Source organism: Macrobrachium nipponense, chromosome 23 (genome assembly GCF_015104395.2).
Source record: "Macrobrachium nipponense isolate FS-2020 chromosome 23, ASM1510439v2, whole genome shotgun sequence".
NCBI lineage: Eukaryota > Metazoa > Arthropoda > Malacostraca > Decapoda > Palaemonidae > Macrobrachium > Macrobrachium nipponense.
The window spans coordinates 41,954,475-41,980,175 of NC_061090.1; the positions used below are offsets into that span (position 1 = coordinate 41,954,475).

At 39.6% G+C, this 25,701-nt stretch overlaps 2 long non-coding RNA genes across 2 annotated transcripts; both read left to right on the forward strand.

The window, feature by feature from the left end:
- The first annotated feature begins 4,723 nt into the window (after window positions 1-4,723).
- Window positions 4,724-5,442, forward strand: LOC135200274 (uncharacterized). Its single transcript, XR_010311241.1, has 2 exons — window positions 4,724-4,860; window positions 5,258-5,442. It is a non-coding gene; the product is annotated as an uncharacterized LOC135200274 (long non-coding RNA).
- A 407-nt stretch (window positions 5,443-5,849) lies between these two features.
- LOC135200279 (uncharacterized) lies at window positions 5,850-13,339 on the forward strand. Its single transcript, XR_010311248.1, has 2 exons — window positions 5,850-6,305; window positions 13,155-13,339. It is a non-coding gene; the product is annotated as an uncharacterized LOC135200279 (long non-coding RNA).
- The last annotated feature ends 12,362 nt before the right edge of the window (window positions 13,340-25,701 follow it).

A 25,701-nucleotide genomic window follows, 5' to 3' on the forward strand; every position in this document is an offset into this window, starting at 1 on the left:
TCATCCATATAGGCATGTAGGTTATCACGAAACGTCTCCCAAACACTATATTGTAATTTGGGGCGCAACAACGTAAGCCGGATGGCCATACGTAAAAAATTGATAATGTCCCTGAGTGTGCTTTTTGAAAACGGAGTATGAGGTACAATTACTTAGGTAATGGTATCTGGTAAAAAGCTTTTAAGTCCAAGCTGGTGAAAAATTTATTCTAACCTAACAGAGATAAGATGTCGTCGTACATGGCACTGGAAACTATCGGGAGTCGTTTCCTTGTTTAAGCGACAGTAATCTGCGCAGATACGCCAAGTCCGATCTTTTATGGCATGACGTTTGAGGGAAAAATTATATGGGCTTATTTGATTTCCTAATGGCTCCTATTACTAACATTTTTCAACTTCGTCATTTATCTCTATTTTAAAATTTCATTGAGAATCTATACGAAGGTACGTAAATAGCTTTATGTTTGTCCTTAGACCGTGTTTTTGTTTCAATGACATCCGTTTTTTCTCCCAGAGATCACTCGCTAGTGAGAAACTTCCTGGTATTCAGGTAGAAGATAAAAAAAAAATTCTGCTGAATCACCTCTGCTTGAATGACTTTACGGATATTACTTTAGATAGATTATCAGAGAGATTCATCCACGACTGGTTGGGCGTGATTAAAAATTAGCAACAATAAAAAAATGCGATATTTATAACTTCCGTATCCACGATATGTATACTTTTAGGGCTTTGTTCGCGGAAATCGTTATATTTCAGAGTGTCGGAAGGATTAAAATTTTATTTCCCTTTCCAGCAAAGTCTTTTTACACGCACTAAGACATTCGAGGGTGCATGCTTCTCGAGATTTTGCGTGCAAAGTACGACTGCGGTTGTGGGAGAATTCTGTTGGGTCATTTGAACAATGTTACGATTTATGAGACAAATGTATAGTTCCTTTATATAAGTTATTATTTGATTAACTGTCTCATTTTTGTTCAAACGGATTTACTATGTTTGAAGGTTTATAGGATTTTCCTTTGATAAACTCGCCTTATTTTGCAGGATGTAAGATAATATTTTGTATACCCCTAGATGGATCTTACAATTACACTACATACAGATCAATGTTTTTTATAACTATAGAGGTATCTGTAAGCGTCGCTTATCCGGACTTCTCATTAGGAGTTCGAACAACAGACGGTGAGTCCCGTAAATACAAGATATTACGTGTACTAAAGAAATAAAACAAGATATTCTAATTTTTTACGGCGCGTACAGTTGGGCTTAATCCACCAGTATTTATTATAACTTAATGTATTAAAATTAAAACGAAAACCTGCTCTGATTACTTATACGGTCGTGTGTTTCATAGGAAAAATCCTTTTTAATCAAAAAGATATTGGTATGAACCCAACATCGCTTTTTCCCCACTCTGCTAGAGTCGCTTATTGTGTGGAATTTGTGCTATGCTTTGAACACTTCGGCAGTTTTTGACTAAACCTTGACCGCTTGACTAGGTGACACAGTAACCGAGTTTGCTTGTTTTGATTCTGAAAGGCTACTGTTTCTATTTCTTTTTGTAATAATTAGGATCCTTCTCTTTATTACCATCGCAACGTATTGTGTTGTTTTTAGCATTATGTTGCTGGTTACGTATAAAGCAATGAATGACGAACTATTAGGAACTGAGCGATTACTAATAAGACAAGTTATCTCTACTGTATTCAATATTAACTGTTTGTACTTCATTCTTTGCTAAAATTTGAAATAGTGAGGGAGCCTGGTCAGCGCATTTAGCCTGATGAAAGTTTTTACAGACATGTTATTCCTTGCAATCCAGCCGTATTTTTAAAGTTAAGTTGAGTCATTGAGGTTCGATATTTTATATAACTCAAAAAACTCAAGGCTAAAACTGCGATCGGGACTTGCAAAGGAGCATTATTGTCATGACCCGAAATAGTGTTACCTCTAATTTATATAGATTTGTACGGGTGTTCCACTTGTTTTTTGTGTGTTTTTCTAATCACTACGGTGCTTAACGACCCTATCCATGCATCTGTATAAATACAGACGTCCACTGCGTAAACGCATATTCACTGTTTAATATGATTTGTTACGTAAGGGATTAATAATCACCAAAATGATAAAATTAACATAGTATATGATTATGATATTTCAGTAGAACTTCTGGAAACAGACACTCAAAGATAAAAACTCGCAGTAGCGAAAATCTCAATGATATAGATAATTTCTGTAAAAAAGTAAGATTAAGAATGTCTCGTAACTTCAGCCACAAGAATAACGAAATTCGACCTGCAAAGGAAACACTCAAAGTTACTCCAAATGAATAAAAAAATTGTACTTAGCTTGCTTTTGTGGGAAGTCACGGTGTTCCGATAACGACACACGGCCTTGGTCCTCCTTCTCTATTTAGCGGACGACCTGGTTTGGCTTCAGTTTTCCCCCGTGCGCGTTGTTTCGATGATTCGAGCCCTTGAAAATCCGATGCTGCAGACGCGGTTCGGTTTTGTTTCTTGCAGTGCCGGAAACGCTCACTAACGATGTTTTCTTGAATGATTCTAATGAGAGACGAAGCTTCCGTTGCCGTAGGAAAAGGACACGTCGGTTTGTTTCTTGAAGTTATTCACTAACGATGATACTAAGTTGCTTGACGAATCTTGTTGTTTTCTGAAGTCGCTCACTAACGATGATACTAGGTTGCTTGAAGAATCTGCTGCTTTCGTCGTCGTTGACTTCATGATTTATTATTCTGTTTTTTCTTCGTAGGACGTTGTAGAGTTCTTCTGGTACGCTGGCCACCAATATTAGGGCTTGTGCCTTGAATGATAAGGTTGCCCTATGAGGTAATGTTAGACTTGCGATAATCTATACGCTAAGTCGGTTGGTATTGCACTTCCATCTTCAATGGAGTGTCTGGGGTTTTGTAGATCACTTACGAAGTCGGTATTATCTTTACGACGATGTGTTAAACTCATGGTTCGGTGAGGTTCTTGTAGAAAACACTAAGTATAAAAAATTATATATTCTTCTGAAGTTTTACATGGTGAAGATCAGGTATGATTGTACAAGTCTTCTAATAACGATAGCTTGATCGCTTCTGCCAATGATGATGGCTAATCCTATTCCTCTACATGATAAAGCTTAGGTAAAGAGGTACAGGTCTTCTAATGACGATAGCTAACTCCGTTCTGCCGTCTACCATCTCTGTTACAAGTTATGAAGGAACAGACAATAGTTCGAACATATGAACATACTATCAGATGACATAGTTACATACGAACACACAATCAAAATGAGACACGCTACAGATCACGTAGGCCGTTTGAATAATAGGTCGGGGTAGTTGTCTCAAGCAGGGAGCTTGGACTGTTTCAAAACAAATGAATGACCACAGATGACGGCATGTCAACTTAGCCTACATACTTATTGTATACGTCATCTTTAGCGTCTCTAGTCTGATCACATTCCTGCAAGCAATCTTTTATATATATGGACTAACATTCCATATTTTTATTATGTAAACACTTACATATATACATGTAACACACACACGTCTTCGAGCCATTGACGTTAATGCAGGACCACAAGTATGTTTCCCAACGTCATCTAACAAGTTAAATATGCAACTGAAAAAAAAGCCAATACTAGTAATCATAATATGTAAATGAACAAATACATGCTCAAAATGAAATAAAAAAGAAAGGGAATATAGACCTAAATTAATAAAAAGCAGGCGAACACAAACCCAGATCAGTGAATTCCATGGTACAGACGCTATAACATAGGTCAAGGTATAAGAACATTGTCTGTATGGTCACAACCCACTGGAAGGCAGCTGAGATAATAAATAATACGTCTGAGATGCAGAGTAGTTATTTCATGAATTGTTGAGAGTCAACGACGACCCAAGAAACTGAAGAAATAGGCTGAGGAGATGCAAGAGTCGAGGCAATAAAGTAGCATAGCAGTCGCATGACCTGGGAAAGGGGAGAAACTTCCTACGGGAAATTAAAAGTGAGCTTGAGATGAAGAAAAGGTCAGCTCAGTTAGATGTATTGTCACGATGATCAGAATGTGTCGAGTACTGAGTCATTTTTGAAATCCCACAAGTTAATTAACAGGCAGTTAGCACTAGAACGGATTACCTTGGTCTGGTGTACAGCGAAGTTTTCTTACTTTACAAGGAACGTCATCACAGAGCTCTCTCTGTACATAACGCCAACAACAAAGAGGTTTACTAACGGAAAATTCGGTAACATGTTAAGGACGGCGCTCACTTAAACACTGCCTTAGTTTTCAATACAGATTAATTCATATAAGTTTTGTACAAAAGAAAAAAAATAATATATATATATATCTGCACCACACACACACACACACACACACACACACACACACACATATATATATATATATATATATATATATATATTGTCAATCGTGATGGTCTCCGCCATTTTAGCATCCAATTCGAGAGGTCCTGCCCCGGGAATTTGAACGAATGCAGCAGGGCTGCCCCTAGCCGGAGTCTCACCACCTACCCACCTATCCTAGACCAGTCTCCTCCCCGAGGTCTCTTACTTTCAGATGCCACCGCAAGACGGCAGCGCCAGGCTGGCACCCCCCCAAATGGGGAATCATACTGCAAGTATAGGCCTCAACAAAAGAGACAAAAAGGTTCCATGACCAGTAGAAAACCCTCCAGGGGGGGGGATGGGGGGGTGAACCCCCACCTTCGCAGGACGCGCGGCAGGAAACCGAGGCGTGGGTGGCCTTCTTCACTGTTTGATAGCCTTAGGAGGTGGACGTGCTGGCCTCTGTCCGCCCTTCCGAGCGGCAACTGTCTCTCCCTTAAAAGGTAGGTGTCTGTTGTATGAGAACCTCGTACCCTAACCTATCCTTCCTCCTTCCCCATGATAGCATCCCATCCTTCCCTCCTATCCGTACAGAAAGAAATCCTATCCACCGATCCTTTGTTTCCTCTCCCTCTCCTGCCCTCCGGCGTGCCCTCGTGGCGGCCTTGCCCAAGACCGTCTCCCCTCACCTGAGCGCAGTCTCTCTCCATAATGTCTAAGTGCTAACCGTTTATAACTAGCAGTCATAGCCAAATGTGTAATTCCTATAAGACTTATTGCTACGTCCATTAGTAGAAATAATCTGTATAAGTCAAATAGTGCAGTGTAAGAAATTGCTAAGTGGATTAGCGTATCTGTGCATATTAACTAGTCTTTAATTGTCGTAAATTTCCCTTTCAGGGACGAGAGTACATTTGCTGAGCTTCCACGTAATCTGGTTACGAACCGGATATTGTACACATTCCACTCCATAACAAGCCCCTTGCAGCTTCAAGCTCCAGCGGTTAGCCACGGTTAACCAGAAAATTTATGTATCCGTTGTGCCTTCTTAATTGTAAATAGAAGTAAATACATTATTGCCGGTATTCAGTGTCTATATGCCGGCTGGCGACCTCCCACTTCCCTTAATTATATAAATTAGGATATACGTTTGCTAATAATAAGTACTTATGTGCAAAGGCAGCGTAGAATCTTAAAACTGGCGACCGAAGCCAAGATTCGCTAAGATAGTTGGTTAATATCTTTGTTTTAAAGTAAATATTCCCCTTTCTATCTTTGGTGACTGAGACGAACCTTAACTTCATTTTTGAGTAAATTATATTATAACTGGAGTTGGAATCGTGGAAGCAAAACAGCCAAGAAAACTTTAATATTTCGTTAAAATCTCTCGTAAGTGTTAACAAGGAATTTGCATAATAATAAACAGGGCAGATAGGAATAAATTCCCGCTAACGTTCGTAATCATAACGCAAAGACGATCACTGTGTTAACGTTCATTTTTACATCCTAAAGTGTAAAGTGAGTGCGTTGGTTGTGAAATAGTGTCGTTTAAAATCCCGCGGAAAGTGTATGTGTGTGTGCACGCACGCTGCTAGCTCGCAGGGCAGCCAACCGTCACGTGTTTAAACGACTTTCCATAACGAGTTACAATATCGTTCATAAATAGTAACGGAAATCGTCGTATTAGGTTGTTCTTATTGTATTGAATGTAAATATATTGTGGGATTTCAAAGTAATTATGATTTAAGATTTTTTTTTTCTTTTACGGGACTTAGTTTTGCACAGTTGTAAACAGAGGGTAAACCTGGGAAAGTCTAGCCCCACACACACGTAAACGTAACCCCGAGCGGAGACACGGGTGTTTTGTTTGTTTGTTTGTGTTTCTCTTTCGAGCTCCGACTTTACGTGTTTATGTTAATAGGGCAAACTTTTTTAGAGTAAGGAGAAGGTAAATAACGGTATATGCTTTGTTACTTTGTAATTTTTTTTTTCTCTTTCTCACTTAAGTGTGATAGACATGTGTAATGGTTGGGAAAGGATAATTCCTGTGCGGTGGTGCTAGATCGTTCAGGTTAAGTTTCATATCATTATAATGTGTGGATCTTTCTAAACTATTGGGAGACATAATTCATTTATTTTAAGTGAAGGGATTAGTTATTGGGGATAATCATCTCTAGTGAAGCAAAATTAATTAGCGTTTCATTGATTGCCAGCTAAACCAAAATAGCAGTTCCTACGCAATCTTAACTTACGCTTAACCCCCCCCCCCCCCCCCCCCCCCCTAACCCCCCCCCCCGGGGGCAATTTAAAGTTGTGTTATTTTAGACGTTTGTTTACCTTTGGAGTTTTTATTGCTCCTTTAAACAGACAGCCACAACTACAAACCCTAATTTTAATAGCTAGCCTAGGGGATCATCCATCGCTTTGATTCCTGCCGTAGGTCTATTATTCTAGCTAGCCTAGGGGATCATCCATCGCTTTGATTCCTGCCGTAGGTCTATTATTCTAGCTAGCCTAGGGGATCATCCATCGCTTTGATTCCTGCCGTAGGCCCATTTTTCCTAGCTAACTTTCAGGATCACCCATCTTGGTGAACCCTGTTTATGGCTTAGTGCCATATAGCTTACAGGTACACCTCCTGCTGTGTATTCCTGTCATTTGCGCACCTCGACAGTGTAGTCTTTTCCAGGTACAATTATTGGTCGTGGTGCCACTTTGCACCGCTTTATCTGTATCCTTCCTGCTGCCAGACTTCTGCTTTGGCCAGAGTGTCTTTCCCTTCCGTGCAATTGCTTGCATGGCCAACACCCCCCTTACAAATTATTGTTGAGGTGATCCAGTAGTCATTTCAAGGGGAAATTAGCAAAATGCCCACCACTGAGATCCAGGCTATAATGGAATTGGGAAAGAGGCTCGGATATGATGGAACAGAATTGCAAGAATTTGTCCGAGAAACCCAGGCTGAAGCCAGGGATCGAAGGCAAGAGGAGAGAGAAAGAGAGAAGGAACGGCAGGAGCATGAATTAAGGAAGCAGGAGCATGAATTAAAGATGCAGGACAAAGCCATTGAATTAGCCCAGCTCCAATCCTCACAAGCACCACCTAATGGTACTCCGCTACCGGGGCCCGGCTCTCCATCCTTGCCTGTCCATACTCTCATTCCTCAGTGGGACGATAAGGATCCCGTAAGGTGGCTACACGAAGTGGAGTCAGTGTTCCAGACATGTGCTGTGGCAGGGGAGATGAAGGCCCTACTTCTGGCCAAGCATATGCAGGGAAAAGGGAAGGCTGCTCATTCTGCCTTACCCGTTGATCGACAAGGAGATTTCGGGGCTGTCCGGAAGGCCGTGATAGAGGCTTACAAGCTGAGCCCTGAACATTGGCGCCGTCAGTGGCGTGGGCAAGTTAAGCCCTCCACGCAACCTTGGGCTGACTGGGCTTTTCAGAAGGATAGGCTCTATACCCTCTGGCTTGGGGCTGCGAAGTGCACTACATCGAGGACCTCCACGAGCTTTGTCAAAATTGAGGATTTCCATAGGCATGCCCCACCAGGGCTCTCTCTCTATATTACCGAGAAGAAGCCAACAACCTTTAGGGCTTGTTGCGAGTATGCCGATGAATACGAACTCGTCCGGCATAACTCAGGGTCCCAGCGCACTGCGCCACCCCCTGCCACTGCTCTGGCTGGCAAGTCTAAGCCCAAGCAAAAACCATCTTCTTCCGCCAAGTGCAACCTCGGTGGCAAATCCAACCACACTGACGCAGACTGCCCGACAAATCAGTCAACACCAGCGGCTGCCCCTTCGGATACGAGCCCTCAGTCCAAACACAAGGGTAAAGGGCCAAAAAGGAGTTTTGCCAAAGCATACTGTGAGGTTTGCAAGGTCTACGGCCACATAAGAACTACTCGCAGTGCCCTAGCCGAAACCTCAGCTCAAAACCCAGTTGTCCTCTCCATCGCTACTCAGGGCGCATCACGGGGGCGGCCTGCAGAAGGGGAGATCACCGTAGCCCCACTTGAAGGAGGTACCCCTCCACAGTTGGTCCGAGCATTCGAGGATCCAGGTTCAGATGTTTCCCTAATCTTGTGGCACCAGGTACCCGCTGGCGCCCAAGTCCGGCAGGATGAGCGTATGACTGTCCGGTGGATTGAGAGAGTCACCAGGGACCTCCCCACGGTCGTGTTGAGAGTGACGATGCCCCAGCTCAGCCAAGAGTGCAGGCTTGGAGTCACGATTGACTTAGGCCGTGAGGGCTATGACCTGCTCCTGGGTAGGGACCTCCTGGAGGGAGTGCAGCGTGTGCCCTTAAGGTGCATGACAGCAGCTGAGCCTGAGCCTGAGCCTGACCCCGAACCTTTGGATATAGCACCTGTAGAAGGTGACAAGTGGCTTGCTGGCATAGACCTGGGAGAATTAACCTGGCTAAAGGAGGAGGATCAAGAGCCCTCGTCTCCACCCAAGCCATGAGTCCGAGCCTCGTACACAAGACCCTACTGTGCTGCTTACCACCTCCGTGGATAGCTCTCCACCAAGCACCAGCTCAGGGGACCCAGGAGGCACCAGTGAGGCTCCCGTCACACCAGCCACCCTAAGGAGCAGGACCGAGCTCATCCGTTACCAACAGTTGGATGAGACCCTTAACCCTTATCGGGAGGCAGCCTATTTGGATGAAGCAGAAATAGTGAACCTCTCTAAGGAGAACTTCTTGTTGAAGGATGAGGTGCTCCTCAGAGTCACCCGAGGTGCCCACGAACCCGCTGAAGTGCTACACCGGCAAGTAGTTGTTCCCCGTAACCTTAGATTAGCTGTGTTGCGCATGGCCCATGAGGGACTGGGAGGACACTTTGGTGTGAAGCGCACTACCCAGCAAGTCCAGCGTCAATTCTTCTGGCCAGGCCTTCCTGCCCAAGAGTGGTTAAGGCTTAGTAGCCTCCTGTTTGCCCTGCCAGGTCGCTGGGAACCCAAACCAGGTAGTGCCAAGGGCGCCTCTCCAGCCCATCCCTTCAGCGGGCATTCCCTTCCATGATGTCTTGGTAGATTATGTGGGTCCCATGCCACACGGAGTAAACGTGGAAATTGTTACCTACTGACGATGATTGATCGGTTCACTCGATACCTGGAAGCCGTTCCAACCCGAAGTGCCAACGCCCGCCACGCTGTCAGAGGACTGACCCAGTTCTTTTGTAGGTTTGGTTTCCCTGCCACCATTCAGTAGGACAAGGGCTCCCACTTCATGGCAAAGGAGTTTAAGGAGGCGATGCCTGCCATGGCATTCGCCCACCGGACCTCTACAGCCTACCACCCAGAGAGCCAGGGCCTTGTGGAACGCTCCCACCAGACACTGAAGACAGTCTTGACCAAGTTGGGAGAGACGGCTCCCCTGACTGGGAGGAAAATTTGCCCTACGCTCTGTTTGCCCTCGCCAGGCACGTTCAGAAAACCACCGGGTACAGTCCCTTGAGCTGCTATATGCTCACTCCACACGTGGCCCCCTAGATATACTCTACGAGGCTTGGGAAAACCCCACCAAGGCCTCCTGGCTGGAAGAGCTGCCAGACATACAGGCTAAATTACGGGTTGCATGGGATGTTGCCAAAGCTTCAGAGACGGTGGCGCAGAGTAGTATGAAGAGTCGGGTGGATCGGGAGACTCAAGACCGGAGTTTTGAAGTGGGAGACCAAGTTCTGGTTCTCCGCACTGGAGAGCGGAGGCCTCTAAGCACAAGGTTCATGGGCCCTACAAGATTCTGGAAAGAAGGGCACATTAAACTATCTAGTGGATTGCGGCACTAGGCGGGCTAAGTGGCTCCACATCAATCTCCTTAAGCCCTACCACCAGAGGGGCGAAATGGTGGGGACAGTCACCCAGGTTTCCTCACCCCAGAGTAATTCGGAGGTCCTAGCCAATTTTGAACTGATCACTCCTGCACTAGATACGGCGAAGAGAAATGACATCAGGGAATTACTCCTTCAGCATCCACAGGTCGTGCGGGACACGCTAGTAGCACCCAGCTCTTGGAGCACAAGATTGAATTGCTTGAGGGAACCAGCCCCATTCGGCAAAATTATTTACCGGCTTAACCCCCAGCGGGCGGAACGGGGGTGGCGGCACAGGTTAAACTACAACTCGACTTGGGTCTCATTGAGGAGAGTGAGAGCCCTTGGGCATCCCCTGTAGTCCTGGTGAAAGCCAAACCAGGGGGGAGGAGACCGACTCTGCATTGACTTTCGCAAGTTGAATGCAGTGACCAAACCGGAATCCTACCCGCTCCCGCGCATCGAGGATTGTTTGGAGAGCCTGGGCGAATTCCCATTCCTAAGTAAGATAGACCTAGAGAAGGGTTACTGGCAGGTACCATTGGCCAAGGAGTCACGGCCCCTGACTGCATTCATTACAGCGGGACGGGCTTTACCAGTGTCGGGTGATGCCTTTTGGTCCTACGGAACGCACCTAGCTGTTTCCAGAAACTCATGAACAAGGTGCTAGCAGGGATTCCTAATTGTGTGGTCTACCTAGACGACATTGTCATCTACTCCAAAACGTGGGACGAACACCTCCAGACCCTAAAGAAGGTGCTGGGTGCACTCCAGAAAGCCAATTTGGTCATCAACCTGAAGAAGTGTACTTTGGGAGTGTCTGAGATCACATACCTGGGCCACCAGGTAGGAGGGGGCAAAAATTTTTTTTCAAAAAATGCCAAAGGATTGCCAACATTCTTGCTATACAGAATATGGCCCTATCCTAAAACTAAGAGGGAAGCCCAACGGTTCCTGGGGATGGTGCAGTACTTTAGGAGATTTGTGCCAAACTTCTCCCAAGTAGCTGCTCCCATCACTGACCTATCAAGGGGGATAACCAGTTCCGCTGTACAGAGGAGTTGTCGGGAGGCCATACGACCATACTGAAGAGGGTCCTCATGAGTCGACGGTGCTCCGCACACCTGATTACTCTCAGCCTTCTCAATAGCAGTAGACGCCAGGTGATGTAGGGGTTTTTTTTTTTTTTGGGGTGGGTGCGGTCCTCCTCCAGGAGGAAAACAGGTGCGTCACCCTGTCTCCTATTTCTCAAAGAAATTGAACCCAGCTCAGACGAGGTATAGTACGATCGAGAAGGAGCTACTTGGCATGGTCTTAGCCCTTAAACATTTTGAATCCTACCATGCTGACCATAAGTTCCCACTGACTGTCCTGACGGACCATAATCCTTTAATCTACCTCACTCAGTTCCGTAACAAGAATAAGAGGCTCATGAGGTGGTGTATGGACCTCCAGGACTACAATTGGAAGGTTGAGCACATCAAGGGCACGGACAATAAGATGGCCGATGTGCTCTCTCGGCATTAGTGCCCGATGCACAATGCCATGTATATATAGAACTTAGACTGTAGGTTGTATGAATGTTGTATTGAGCTTTGGTGGCCTCCCCAGCTTCACGAACTGAGGAGACATCTTGGCCCCATTTTGTTTGTTCATGTATTTACCTCTGTCATTTTGGATGTATTGAGCCTTGGTGGTTTCCCCAGCTTCACAAATGAGGAGCCATCTTGGGCCCCATTTTTCTTTATTTATTTATTTGTTTTATTTGTCCTCTTATTTTAATATTTTTTTATTTTATGACATTTGCTTTGTTTTGCTTTTAGTTAGCGTCATGCCATTATTTGCCTGTTCTTGCTTAGGTTCCATATGAACTCAATGAAAATTGTTTCATGCATGTCGCTGTGCTGGGTCAATGTTGAGTTAAACTAGTAATACATGCCATGTTGTCAAGTTACTGCCTTGTAGCCCACTTGTTTTTTTAATTGGCACTTAAAGTTAACCTCGGCAATTTATTTAAGAGATTTTGACCCTAGATGCAGCTTAGCAATTAGTTCATTTGTGGTGAGGCTTGCTAGGTGTGGGGACACAGAGTCGAATGGCTCCAGACCTTGCTTGCAGAGTTCTTGACCCGTTGAAGGACAAAATCTCTGCTAAAATGGGGGGCTGTCAATCGTGATGGTCTCCGCCATTTTAGCATCCAATTCGAGAGGTCCTGCCCCGGGAATTTGAACGAATGCAGCAGGGCTGCCCCTAGCCGGAGTCTCACCACCTACCCACCTATCCTAGACCAGTCTCCTCCCCGAGGTCTCTTACTTTCAGATGCCACCGCAAGACGGCAGCGCCAGGCTGGCACCCCCCCAAATGGGGAATCATACTGCAAGTATAGGCCTCAAACAAAAGAGACAAAAGGTTCCTGACCAGTAGAAAACCCTCCAGGGGGGGGGTGAACCCCCACCTTCGCAGGACGCGCGGCAGGAAACCGAGGCGTGGGTGGCCTTCTTCACTGTTTGATAGCCTTAGGAGGTGGACGTGCTGGCTCTGTCCGCCCTTCCGAGCGGCAACTGTCTACTCCCTTAAAAGGTAGGTGTCTGTTGTATGAGAACCTCGTACCCTAACCTATCCTTCCTCCTTCCCCATGATAGCATCCCATCCTTCCCTCCTATCCGTACAGAAAGAAATCCTATCCACCGATCCTTTGTTTCCTCTCCCTCTCCTGCCCTCCGGCGTGCCCTCGTGGCGGCCTTGCCCAAGACCGTCTCCCCTCACCTGAGCGCAGTCTCTCTCCATAATGTCTAAGTGCTAACCGTTTATAACTAGCAGTCATAGCCAAATGTGTAATTCCTATAAGACTTATTGCTACGTCCATTAGTAGAAAAATAATCTGTATAAGTCAAATAGTGCAGTGTAAGAAATTGCTAAGTGGATTAGCGTATCTGTGCATATTAACTAGTCTTTAATTGTCGTAAATTTCCCTTTCAGGGACGAGAGTACATTTGCTGAGCTTCCACGTAATCTGGTTACGAACCGGATATTGTACACATTCCACTCCATAACAAGCCCCTTGCAGCTTCAAGCTCCAGCGGTTAGCCACGGTTAACCAGAAAATTTATGTATCCGTTGTGCCTTCTTAATTGTAAATAGAAGTAAATACATTATTGCCGGTATTCAGTGTCTATATGCCGGCTGGCGACCTCCCACTTCCCTTAATTATATAAATTAGGATATACGTTTGCTAATAATAAGTACTTATGTGCAAAGGCAGCGTAGAATCTTAAAAATATATATATATATATATATATATATATATACACACATGTATATCCTAATGGTGGTTTGTGTATAAAGTTACACAAAGCAATCGTTATTTAATGAGCATAAGTGAAATAGTTGTATGAGTCGATTCTGTCAATTTACCTTCCAGAAGCAATAAAAGCCGTTGATGATACTGACAATAACAAAAACGACGCATTATGAGTGTCTGTTACTCAGCTTTTCCAGCAAAAATGCGATTCTTTCGCTAGACATCACTTTAAAAAAAAGGGATAGCTTTGTCATATTAATAATAAGCATCTAGTTACAAAATCCCACACTAATAAAAAAAAACCATCTGCAGCATGTTTGATTAATCCGAAGACCTCTACTTGAAGAAAAAAACACAACTATGTATACATGTATGCACGCAGTAGCGCGCACGTACACAGATACACACACACACACACACATATAGATATATATATATATATATATAATATATATATATATATATATATATATATATATATATATATATACATATATAAATTATATAAATACACACATATATATGTACATATATATACGTATATAAAACTAGCATTACAGTAGAAGACAATAATATGTGAACTCTTGTTAAATTGTTACATTGCAAACGAAATCAACCAGCTACTGACCGAATACTCACTTCTAACTTTTCCGATGTTATATATAATATATATATATATATATATATATATATATATATATATATATATATATATATATATACATATATAGTATGTATATGTGTGTGTACATACTCTGTTTATGTCTATTTGTAATTCTAGTCCTGAAGACGCTGCCGGGAAGCGAGTAGCTGTCCGTCGACTAAAGGAAGTATAAATAGAAATGAATAATCTTTCTTTATTTTTGAAAAGCTCTTCTGAAGAGAAAATGAACAAGCACAACTGATTCAAAGTCTTAATAAAACGACGGTCTTTACGCATAATGCTATTGATTTCAAAAGCAATTATTACAGAGCCTTTACAAGGACACGTACACAGCCGGCATATACTAAGCTTCATAAATATGTAATTACCGGAAATACAAGCACATGCATGAAAACTCAGCATATGTTCCATTAGTAAACAGACAGACGTGCAGCAGAAGGAATCAGAAATAAGTAACACGGATGGAAGGAAACGGAAAAAGTAAGGAATCGTAATTCGAACAAAACTCGCTTATCCAAGTTTTATCGTAGTATCTTGCCAGAATGTACCGTCTCATGATACTGCGTAATATATTCTTATCTCTATAGCCCTATTACGATAAAAATCAATCTCGTTCCGGCCATATTTCTCCTTACAATCAATGGCATTGTTAGGAAAACCGTTGCCATGGTGATGATAATGGAAGGTAATTCCAGCACTGTATACATTCCACGGACCAACATGCACACTGACGCACACTCTGCACGTACACAGACACGCGCTCATGAGTCTATTCATACAGTCACAATCGATCTCATCTCTTTCTCTGCTTAGTAAAACAAAGGCCATTTATTCTGTACATAATTTCGTTCTTTGTTCGGGGCTTTTCTCGTAATTACTCTTACATCTCGGTGTAATTATAACCCGGAGTCTTTATAAAAATACTAGAACCAAAACCACTTGGAGAAAACTTGACAACTCATACTTTATTTAAACACTTCGTCATATATTTATTTCTGGATTCATGTCTATCAGCTTCCTCTATATTCACAACAAACTTTCTGTTCTAAGAGTTTGCTCTTAGGAGTAATAGGTACTATAGGTCATTTAGTTGAGGACTTTGTACTATTAAAGCAATAGAAACACGTCACTACATCGTCATGGAAATAACAAAAAGTAAACAGGGCGGCTGCGTTCCCAGTCTCAAAATAACCGGCGCTTTCTCCTTCCAGCCAAAGGACACTCGTGTCATGACCTTCGATGCGTCAAGGGCAAACAAAGTCAGGCAGAAAAAGTCCTCCGATTTTCAAATTGATTTACCTGTTTCTGAAAGCAGCTTCACTTATTAATTTTGATTCTACTTTTCAAATCTGAAATCTTATTCCACAAAACTAAAATTAGTTATGCAATTTAACTCTGGCACTTCAATGCCAAGGATGAAAAGTCTTCATCATTCTGAAATGAGTTTAAATTTTCTCAGAATATTCGCGTGATTCATAAATAGGTTAATAAAGTCTTGAGTTTATTCTCCATTTCTGACACCATTTAGTCAATCGCAAAATTGGAATTTCCCCCTTTTTGAGATTAGAGTCATAATCCTGCAGCCGTGTCCCAGTTTGGAAAGTTGTATCTCTAAATTCAAAAAGTAAAATGAAACCGATCATGTAACACTTCTACGCCAACCACCACCACCTTCATCCACTTTACTGCCGCCAGAAGACATTTCTTGATTAAGATAACTATCAATAAAACGAGAAATTTTTTTTAAAAATGTACTTATGTTTTGCTTACATCCATGAAACATATTAACCCTTGATCTCATGGATTTGTCAACTGTCACCAGAAAATTAGCTGCCCCGTATGATGCTATATCATTAAAAATAACTTAATTTACTTTAGCTGAGTATTCATGTATTCATGTTATACCTACTTGTATTGTTCGCTTAGTCTGAAGGATTCTCTGTCTCTGGGAGTTGTCTACAGCACAATACATTGCGAACGAATATTGAAGTGCTCTGGGTTGTTATCTTTTACAAATGTTTCTGTGTTGTGAGATAAATTACCAACTCGTACCATCAACGTTTGAAACTTCAATGCTAATTAAGAAGCGCAAAATTAATAATGAACTTAATGATAAAAAAAAACTAGGTTACAATGGGGTTATTGTCTGGTCAAACCAAGCAATGGGACACTTTCACCCAATCAACCCTTATGCCAATGAAAAGGAGTTGGAGTGGTTGGATAGCATGACAAAAGAGCCAGAAAATCGGGAGGAAAACAACAGATCCGCCTCTTGATGGATGAAAGATTATATGAAGAATCCTGGACAGTAGTTTCCGTTTCAAATTTACTGTTATATGTGAAATATTTAGTCAGAGGGAGGAAAGTCGACAGCGAGAAAATAAGGAATCTTACTTATACCAGAAAAACCCAGTTTTCACTCATATCAACTATTTTATCATAAGTGAATCTTATTGTCACTGTAACCGTTAGAGAGAGAGAGAGAGAGAGAGAGAGAGAGAGAGAGACTGCAAAAATTAATTCTTGTCCATTTTTTAGGGGTAACTTTTATCTAACCTTATTCTTATCCTTGATGCCAATTTTCATTTACACCTTGAAACTATCTCAACTCAAACACAGACAGACAGACAGGGAGAGAGAGAGAGAGAGAGAGAGAGAGAGAGAGAGAGAGAGAGAGAGAGAGAGAGAGAGCATCATCTCATTTATTACTACTTTTATAGCGAATTAAGGTAACATCAATCAACAAAAGATTCTGCTAGTACTTCACTTTTCCCCTCTTTATATAATTTACCGTTTCATCCTATTGTTTATTTCACGGTTTATTGAACTTTATTTATATGTTATTCATCTCTTACATATCTTACGCATAACGTTCACAAAATACAATCATTAAGAAACAAAACAAAAGCTTTTGCCTATGGCAAATAATTTTTCTTTATATTTTTCATACAGTCAATATATCGATAGATGTTTTCGCCCTGAATTCCAAATGGAAAGACTTGCCCTTTTAAATCCAGTCCTAGAATGAGGTCAACTGTTGCAATTGTATTCCCACTTTTAAAATGTATGCCAGACAATTAATCCTCCTCGTCAGCGTGGAATTTGGTCCACCTCTCGCTTCCATTTCCTTTCTTTGGAGCGGCAGAGAAATTCTGTTTTCAAGCCCCAGGCAAAGTAAGACCTCCCATTTTCGTTCCAGATCTTGTCTTTGGTTGTGATTTATTTTTATCCCGAAATTCTGCGAAATTTCATATCTGCATTATAGCGTTGTTCTGAAAAGGACTCTCAATTTTATGACGCTTTTCATGGGGTTATAATTAAATTTTCATATTTCATTTTCCGTTTTCAGGGATTACTCTTTGCCACATTTTTCATTTTCTTTTATTTCTCCGTTCAAACATTTCACAAGCACTTTTCCATTATTCATTTCCCTTTCCTTATTAACTAAGCATCCATTAAATATTCGACTCTAAACTTCGTTTTTCCCTCACCCATTCTTCATTCCTTTCCTAGTCTCTCTATCCTTCAGTCCTTCCCTTCACAACGTCGTCCTCCGGGTTCGCCAGTTATTCTCTCCCCCCATTCTGTCGCCATCTTTCTCCAAGCGAGTGGGGCAGAGAGCAGCCAGCCGATGGAGACGAAGTTCATGCGAGTAAATTCGTTTGACAGATCTAAAGTAGCGAGAACTAACTTTGGCTAAAACGTCTCATTAAAAGTTCCGTAACCACGCGAATTTTTTCCCTCCGCTAATTCTCATTTTTCGTCATCCCTGCTTTACGAACTCTTAGCTCAAAAGGGTTCCTTTTTTTATTCGCTTTTTCTCTTCCTCGTGGCCTTTGAGACAAAAGAAAAAAGTAACGTTAATTCAACAGTTGTCGATATGAAATTACGGAACGACCACTTTAACTCAGATTTTGCTTCTGTCATTTGAAATGATGATTTCGGTAAAGCTTTGGCTTATTTTCTGATAACAATTATACCACTGAATATAACAATTTCTGCTTAAAATCACAATATAAAGGAAAATTTTAACAAAACTAACGGAAAGGCAAAAAACACATGATCACACACACACACACACACACACACACACACACACAACACTATATATATATATATATATATATATATATATATATATATATATTATATTATACATATATATACTATATTGTAGTGACCAGCAGATTCTACATATATATTCCAGCTCTAGTAAATGTTTCTGAATTCGGTAGATATGCGTAAATACGGATGATCAGCTGTAGGCTTTTACCATTCTCCGCTGGGCATAAGTATATCTTATATTTGGTTCTAGCCTTAGAGTGACAACCATGTCCAAAATATGAAGAAATCGGAAAGGTAATAAGGTATCCTAACTAATAAATACACATGCACGAACACACACACACACACAATATATTATATATATATATATATATATATATATTATATATATATATATATATATATATATATATAATATGTGAGAGGGAGGGAAACGGGACACGGGTTTTCTTTTATGAAAGTGTCCAGGAAAACGTAATATTTTAGTATATCTTTAACGGTAGAGTAATAAGCGAAGCTAGATATATTATAATAATAATAATAAAAAAGTTTTTTAAAGCGTAAATCTATGCATGTAGTACAGTTTAAATCATCAGTTGATTTTTTTCTAAATAATAAAATATCTAATGATTACAGTTCTTACTCCTGTTTACCAATTTTTATCTTGGCTTCAAATTAAGACCTTACATGTGAGATATTCTTTGCCAAGGAAGTTTGGTAAAATTGCAAGTGCAATGTATATATGCTTGAATTCCAAATTAAATCAGGAAATGCGTTAATAACGAAGTTTCGGTGTAGCTGAGTGGTTATCAGTCTTTTTTTATGTTTAGACAAATGCAAAATAGGTGTAGTAGTGAAACAGAAGCAACTGAGAGTGGGGAGTTTTTCATTATTATGTAGTGATAGCTATAAGAAATAATATTAGATAGAGCAGCTGATTGCAGAACGCCAGAACGAGGGAGAGGACCAGCCGTCGTCGTACAATAAAGAAGCAAAACTTTGCCAGTGGTCCTAACCAGATTCTTAATTTGTAAACCTTGTAGTTGTAACTTGTTTCTTTGCAATAGTAAAGGAAGAAACTCTGCCGTTCGTCTCATTCAAACTTCTCCTGAGAGACTGATAATATTACTAATGCAGAACTAACAATTAAGAAGGAGCACAAAGTCAAACATAGAACCAGATCGCAGAACGAGTCATCAAGAAGAAAGAAGCAGGTAAGAGAACGTACGTACACTCGAACACTCTACAAACACCAACAACTATGAAATATCCCAACTTTACAAGTTGATTGATAAAGACTGCTAATAGATCTTGCAAATAAATTATGAATACTCTATAAAATAGGACATGGAAAGTTAAGAATTCAATACCCAGCAATTAAATTTATAACAGATATATGTTATGGAACTGAGAGAATTGTAATTCAAGTAAAGAAATTCTGTTTTCAAGTACAGTGCGTTCGTCAAAGTGCATTTTGTGTGTGGTTTTTTACTTCATCTCATTGAAAGACGCCGAGTGTGGCACAGCTTTCCAGGTCAGGGGTGGGTACTTGTTTGCTCACCAACACTTTGCTTTATTAATTAAAAGTGTTAACTGTTGAGGCTTTGCAGTCTCCAATGGAATGTGTTTTTGAAGATAAAAGTATACTAAATAACTTTTAAAAAGTGAGTTTTATCTATTGAATTATAATTACCGGTTAAAATAGCAAAATAGTACGTATTCATAAAATACAATAAACTACAATATCAACTTTTTAGTTTTTTTGTAAAAGAACGCTATTGAGATGGCCATTTGTCTCTCCATCAACACTTTTTCTGTCTACCCTCAAATCTTAAAAACTACTGAGGTAAGAGGGCTGCAAATTAGTATTGTGACCATCCACCCTCCATTCATCAAACATACCAAATTGCAGCTCTCTATCCTCAGTAGCTTTGATTTTATTTTCAGTTAAAGTTAGCCATAATCGTGTGTCAGCACAGGCCCATCGAGCTGTGGCTGAATGTTTCATGGGCCTGGGTTGAAAGTTTCATACAGAATTATACGCTGCACAGAAAACTCGATTGCCGAAGAAATTTCGGTGCATTTTTTACTTGGTTGTCTCTGTCTTCACTCTTTATAATGTAAACAGTCGCTAACACCACAGAACAGGTGAACACACACAGTACTCATGACCTTCACGATATACTCTATATGACCACTGTTCGGTGTTACAATGATGACAAATACCGAAACACAAAGTGACGAAAAAAAATGTATTTGCAAGATACATCTAAATATAGTTATCAAAACCGTTAACAATAAAAACTAAAAACATTCGTTCTAGTAACATCGCTAATATACGTTCTCACCAGAATGGAATTATGATCCACCTTATATGGAAAACGGAAAGGAAAAAATAATCTTTTTTCCTTATTCCCCTCCTCGTTTTCAGTTTCCTTAATTCTCAATTCTCTCTCTCTCTCTCTCTCTCTCTCTCTCTCTCTCATAATCGCCGCCTGAACCTTATTATTCAAAGGATCCTCTCAGCACTTCATCTTCCTTTGCCTAATCGCTTTTTAATACCAGAAGGCCTCCTCCTCCTTCTCCTCCTCCTCCTCCTCCTTCCCTCCCCTCTTTCCACTCCTTTTTGATCCTTTCGTTTTTCTTTTGTTTTTGACGTATTTCTTTAGACCAGAGAAATTCTTTTTACCTTACCACAACCAAGGAATCCAACACTGGCATATGTCCGTAGGCCTTTGAAACCTCCCAGTCACTTACTGACGTTTCCACACCAAATGAAAACAAGAATATGAAAACGAGTTTTCTGTAAAATGTATGAAACTCTCAGTCACGGCCCATGAAACTCCCAGCCGAGGCCCGGTGGTGGCCTGTCTTTTGGGCACCTATATAGGGGGTGCCAGACGCAAGACCATGGCTATCGTTAACCTTAAATAAAGAGGAAAATTACTTAAGCTAGAGGGCTGCAATTTGGTGTGTATGATAATTGGGGGGTGGATGATCAAATACCAATTTGCAGATCTCTAGCTTCAGTAGTTTTTAAGATCTGAGGGCTGACAGACAGACAAAAAAGCCATCTAAATAATTTTCTTTTATAGAAAACTAAAATCTCTTACGATTGTTACATACACTTGAACAATGGGGACTATTTACAGCACTCCTTTCAAGTTTGAATGCTTGATTCAAGAGGGAAGCCACCCGTTGTATTGTAGTATACTTCCCAGCAGAGTTCACTTGGTAACTTCCCTCGGTTGTTACCCTGATTGTTATTGCTGTTTTAGTATTACTAATAAGAAAGACCTCTTAATTTATACAGACCTATTACAAGGCAAAAATGGCATCTTCCAATGTATACACACAAACATGCAATTTTATTTTATATATATATATATATATATATATATATATATAATACTGTATAACAAACACATATGTATAAATAGAAATATAAATATATATATATATATATATATATAGATATATATATATATGTATATGTATATATATATATATATATATATATATATATATATATATATATATATATATATAAGATATATATACATCTATATATATATATATATATATATATATTATATATATATATATATATATATATCTATATATATATATATATATATATATATATATATAAAATGAAGAAGATTAAGGGCAGGAATATGATGAGATTCACATTTTGCTTTAATCCTACGTTTCGTGACAACATCGCCACCTCATCAGGAATTTTCTACGAAATAAAATATAATATGTTAACATAAAATATGAGCTATTTACAAGACCCAGTTGTTAAAATGCTTAAAAAATTTAATGGTAAAATTTGCAAATCACAAACTTTAATTTTATGCACACTTGACTAAAACTGAGACTAGAAGTACAAAATATTTATAAATAACGAAAAGATCATTTAAATATCTCAGCCAAATTATACACATGAAAAGAACTCTAACACACAAACGAAAGTAAAAGTCATATATTCATAAAACTACACCTGAAAACCTCTCCACACTTAAGCAGCCTTTCAGCATCAAAGATAAAGACACACTAAAAGTAAACAACGTCGTCAAGAGGCACAAAAAATGACAGGAAATGTAGGCTAAGAACAACGGGACACCAGAGGAATGATTGTTTAGAGCCGGAACTCGTAATATGATGTTTCCAAAATCAACAGTTCGTTGAGTTCTTTTGTTTGGCCAATAATTTTGAAATCTTCCTATTTGATTGTATACAGTTTTACATTTAATCATGTGATTCCCTGTATAAGAAGTTTCAGGGTGAGGTAGCTTACACCCAATTCTATAACTGGCGTTAGCTACAGAACTGGGTGTAAGCTATCCAACCAAAACAGTTCTTATATAAGGAATCACATTATTAAATGTAAAACTACAATCAAATATGAAGATTCTAGAATTATTGACCAAACAAAGGAACACAACAAACTGTTGGTTTTGGAAACTCTAAACATCAAAGTATAAGTTCCAACTCTAAACAACCATTCCTCTGCTGTCCTGTTATTTTTAGCCTACATTTCCTGTCATTTTTGTGCCTCTTCACATTGTAATTTTACCATTAATTTGATTTAGCTTTTGTATTAATACATACAGACACACAACACAAATCAGAGGCGCTTATTTGCCCGATAAGAAGACTAAGGGCAGAAATACAATGATATTCGCATTTTGGTTTAATCCTACGTTTCGTGACAACATCGCCACATCTTCAGGGATTTTCTACAAAATAAAATATAATATGTTAAAATAAAATAAGAGCTGACTAATTGACCCAATTGGGGCAATTAGTCATCTCTTATTTTATGTTAACATATATTTTATTTTGAAGAAAATCCCTAAAGATGTGGCGATGTTGTCATGAAACGTAGGATTAAAGCAAAATGCGAATCTCATTGTATTCCTGCCCTTAGTCTTCTTATCGGGTGAATAAGTGCCTTTTATTTGTCTTGTGTGTGTGTGTGTGTGTGTGTGTATGTATTAATACAAAATAACAACTCATTATACACACACATATATATATATATATATATATATATGTATGTGTCTGTGTGTGTGTATATATGTGTGTGTATATATATATAGTATATATATATATATATATATATATATATATATATATATATATATATGTATATATGCATATATATATATATATATATATATATATATATATATATATATATTTATATATATATATATATATATACACATATATATATATATATGTATATATATATGTATATATATATATATATATATATATATATATATAATATATATATATATATATATATATATATATATATATATTATATATGTTCAAATTAGAGCCTCCCCTCCACAGAACAAATGGAAAGTTATGAAGTTTTCTGCTATAGCCTATCTCCAAGTACATTAAGTTTCTATTAAGTTATTTTTCATTTTACATTTCTTGTATTTTGAGACTGAGTGACGGAGTTAGATACAGCCATGGCTAATGCTCGGAGGAAATCAAATGGATTGACCGAATCCGGGCTATAATCTTCAGAGAGGCCAGGATAGATAAATACATTAAAAAAGATGAATCCTTTGTTAAAAGAAACTGGAAGAAAAATCCATATGACTGTCATCGTGGAAAGAGTGAGAATCTTGGAAGGCCTGAGGTCCTCTTTCAGGTGTCAAAAGACATCATAGCTGAAGCAGTGGGTAGACCAAGAAAGTCTTCACATAAATATGTGCTTGAACTAGAAACAAAAAGGGGAAAGAAGAGAAGTTATAGTGCTATATCTCGTGAGTTGAATAAATCTGGTATCAAGCCATTTCATATCATCAGCAAGCCCAACATAACACTCAGCAACAAAGAGAAGACCGTGCATGATGGTTCATTTATGAAAGATTGGGATGAAGCTGACTTTCTCCATATTGCTGCATTAGATGAATTCTTCATTTACACAATCAGACAGCAAAATCATAAAAATGACATCATTTGGGCTGCAAAGTTGGATGATATCAGCGATGACGTGCACTATTGCCAAGTTGTTTGGGAATTTTTCTCTGTTTCACAGCCAAACAGTTAATGTGGATCATCAAAGAAAAAGGACAGTCATGGAATGGCAAGTACTTCAGAGAAACTGTGCTTACTGGTGGAGTATTTCCTTTCCTCAAAGATCCTGCAAATGTGTTATCTGTTGAAGAAGTCACATTTTTGCATGATAAAGCACCATGTTTCAAGGCTCTTCTGACAGGAGCTGTTTCGAAACAGTGGTATCGATTTCTTCTTGTTAAGTGACTATCCAGGTAGCTCCCTTGACCTTAACGTGCGTGAAAACATTGGTAGTATCTTAAAGGATGACCTGCGAAGAGAGGTGACCGAAGTGCTCAGGGAAATGGAGTTTTAGTCTCAGCTTTTTTGGGATTTGCTGAAATCATACCCCTCAAGAATGCAGGTTGTGGCACAGGCAGGAGGAGGCCACACAAATTATTATATACTCAGAGAGACACTTAAATAAGTACCTGTTCTGAATTACTTTTGTTTTTGTCCATATCAATTTTAGTTAGAGGGGGTGGGGGAGGTTCTAATTTCGAAACACCCTGTATATTCTCTATAAAAGACTGTCAATGTTGACAGCCATTTGAAAATGATGTTCTTGAAAGGGGAATTGGTTTGGAAAGAGGTGACCCACATTGAAATATATATGTGTGCATGTGTGTGTATATATATACATATGTATATATGTATATACATATATATATATATATATATATATATATATATATATATATATATATATATATATATATATATATATATATATATGTACATATATATACACATATGTATATATATATATATATATATATATATATTATATATATATATATATATATATATATATATTCACTAACTGTAACTACTTCCAAAATAGTTATGTGAAACTGAAAAAAATATCTTGAGGAGCTACATAAAAACATGCGATGTATGAGGTTCTAGACACACACACACACATACATAAACACACACATACACACACATGTACACAAACATATTTATTCCAGCGAGGGACACCTCATTCCAAACCAACTCTTCTTTCAAGATCATAATTTTCAAATCGAGGTCAACATTACGAGTCTGTTGTAGAGAATTTGCTTCTCCTACAAAGCTCTTCTTATGCTTTCCTTTGGCAGACGTTTTATGCCCTTCCTAGAACATGTGACTGTGTTAAAACTCCCTTCCAGGTCACTTTGCCGGCCGTGAAGACAAGCCTCAATTGTATTATCGCCTGAGTCAGTGACAAAAGAGGCACTCATCCAGTACAGCTGTCCCGCACACCAAAAGAGAAAGTTGATCAATATTTTAGCATGCGGTCAACAAAATGAAACATGAGGTTAAGGAGGCACGATGAAAAATGGATGACTCCTGCAAGAATGGGAAATTTATCCGAGCGAAAGGATAAGAGGACCAAAACATGACGCCTTTCATCAGAGACACAT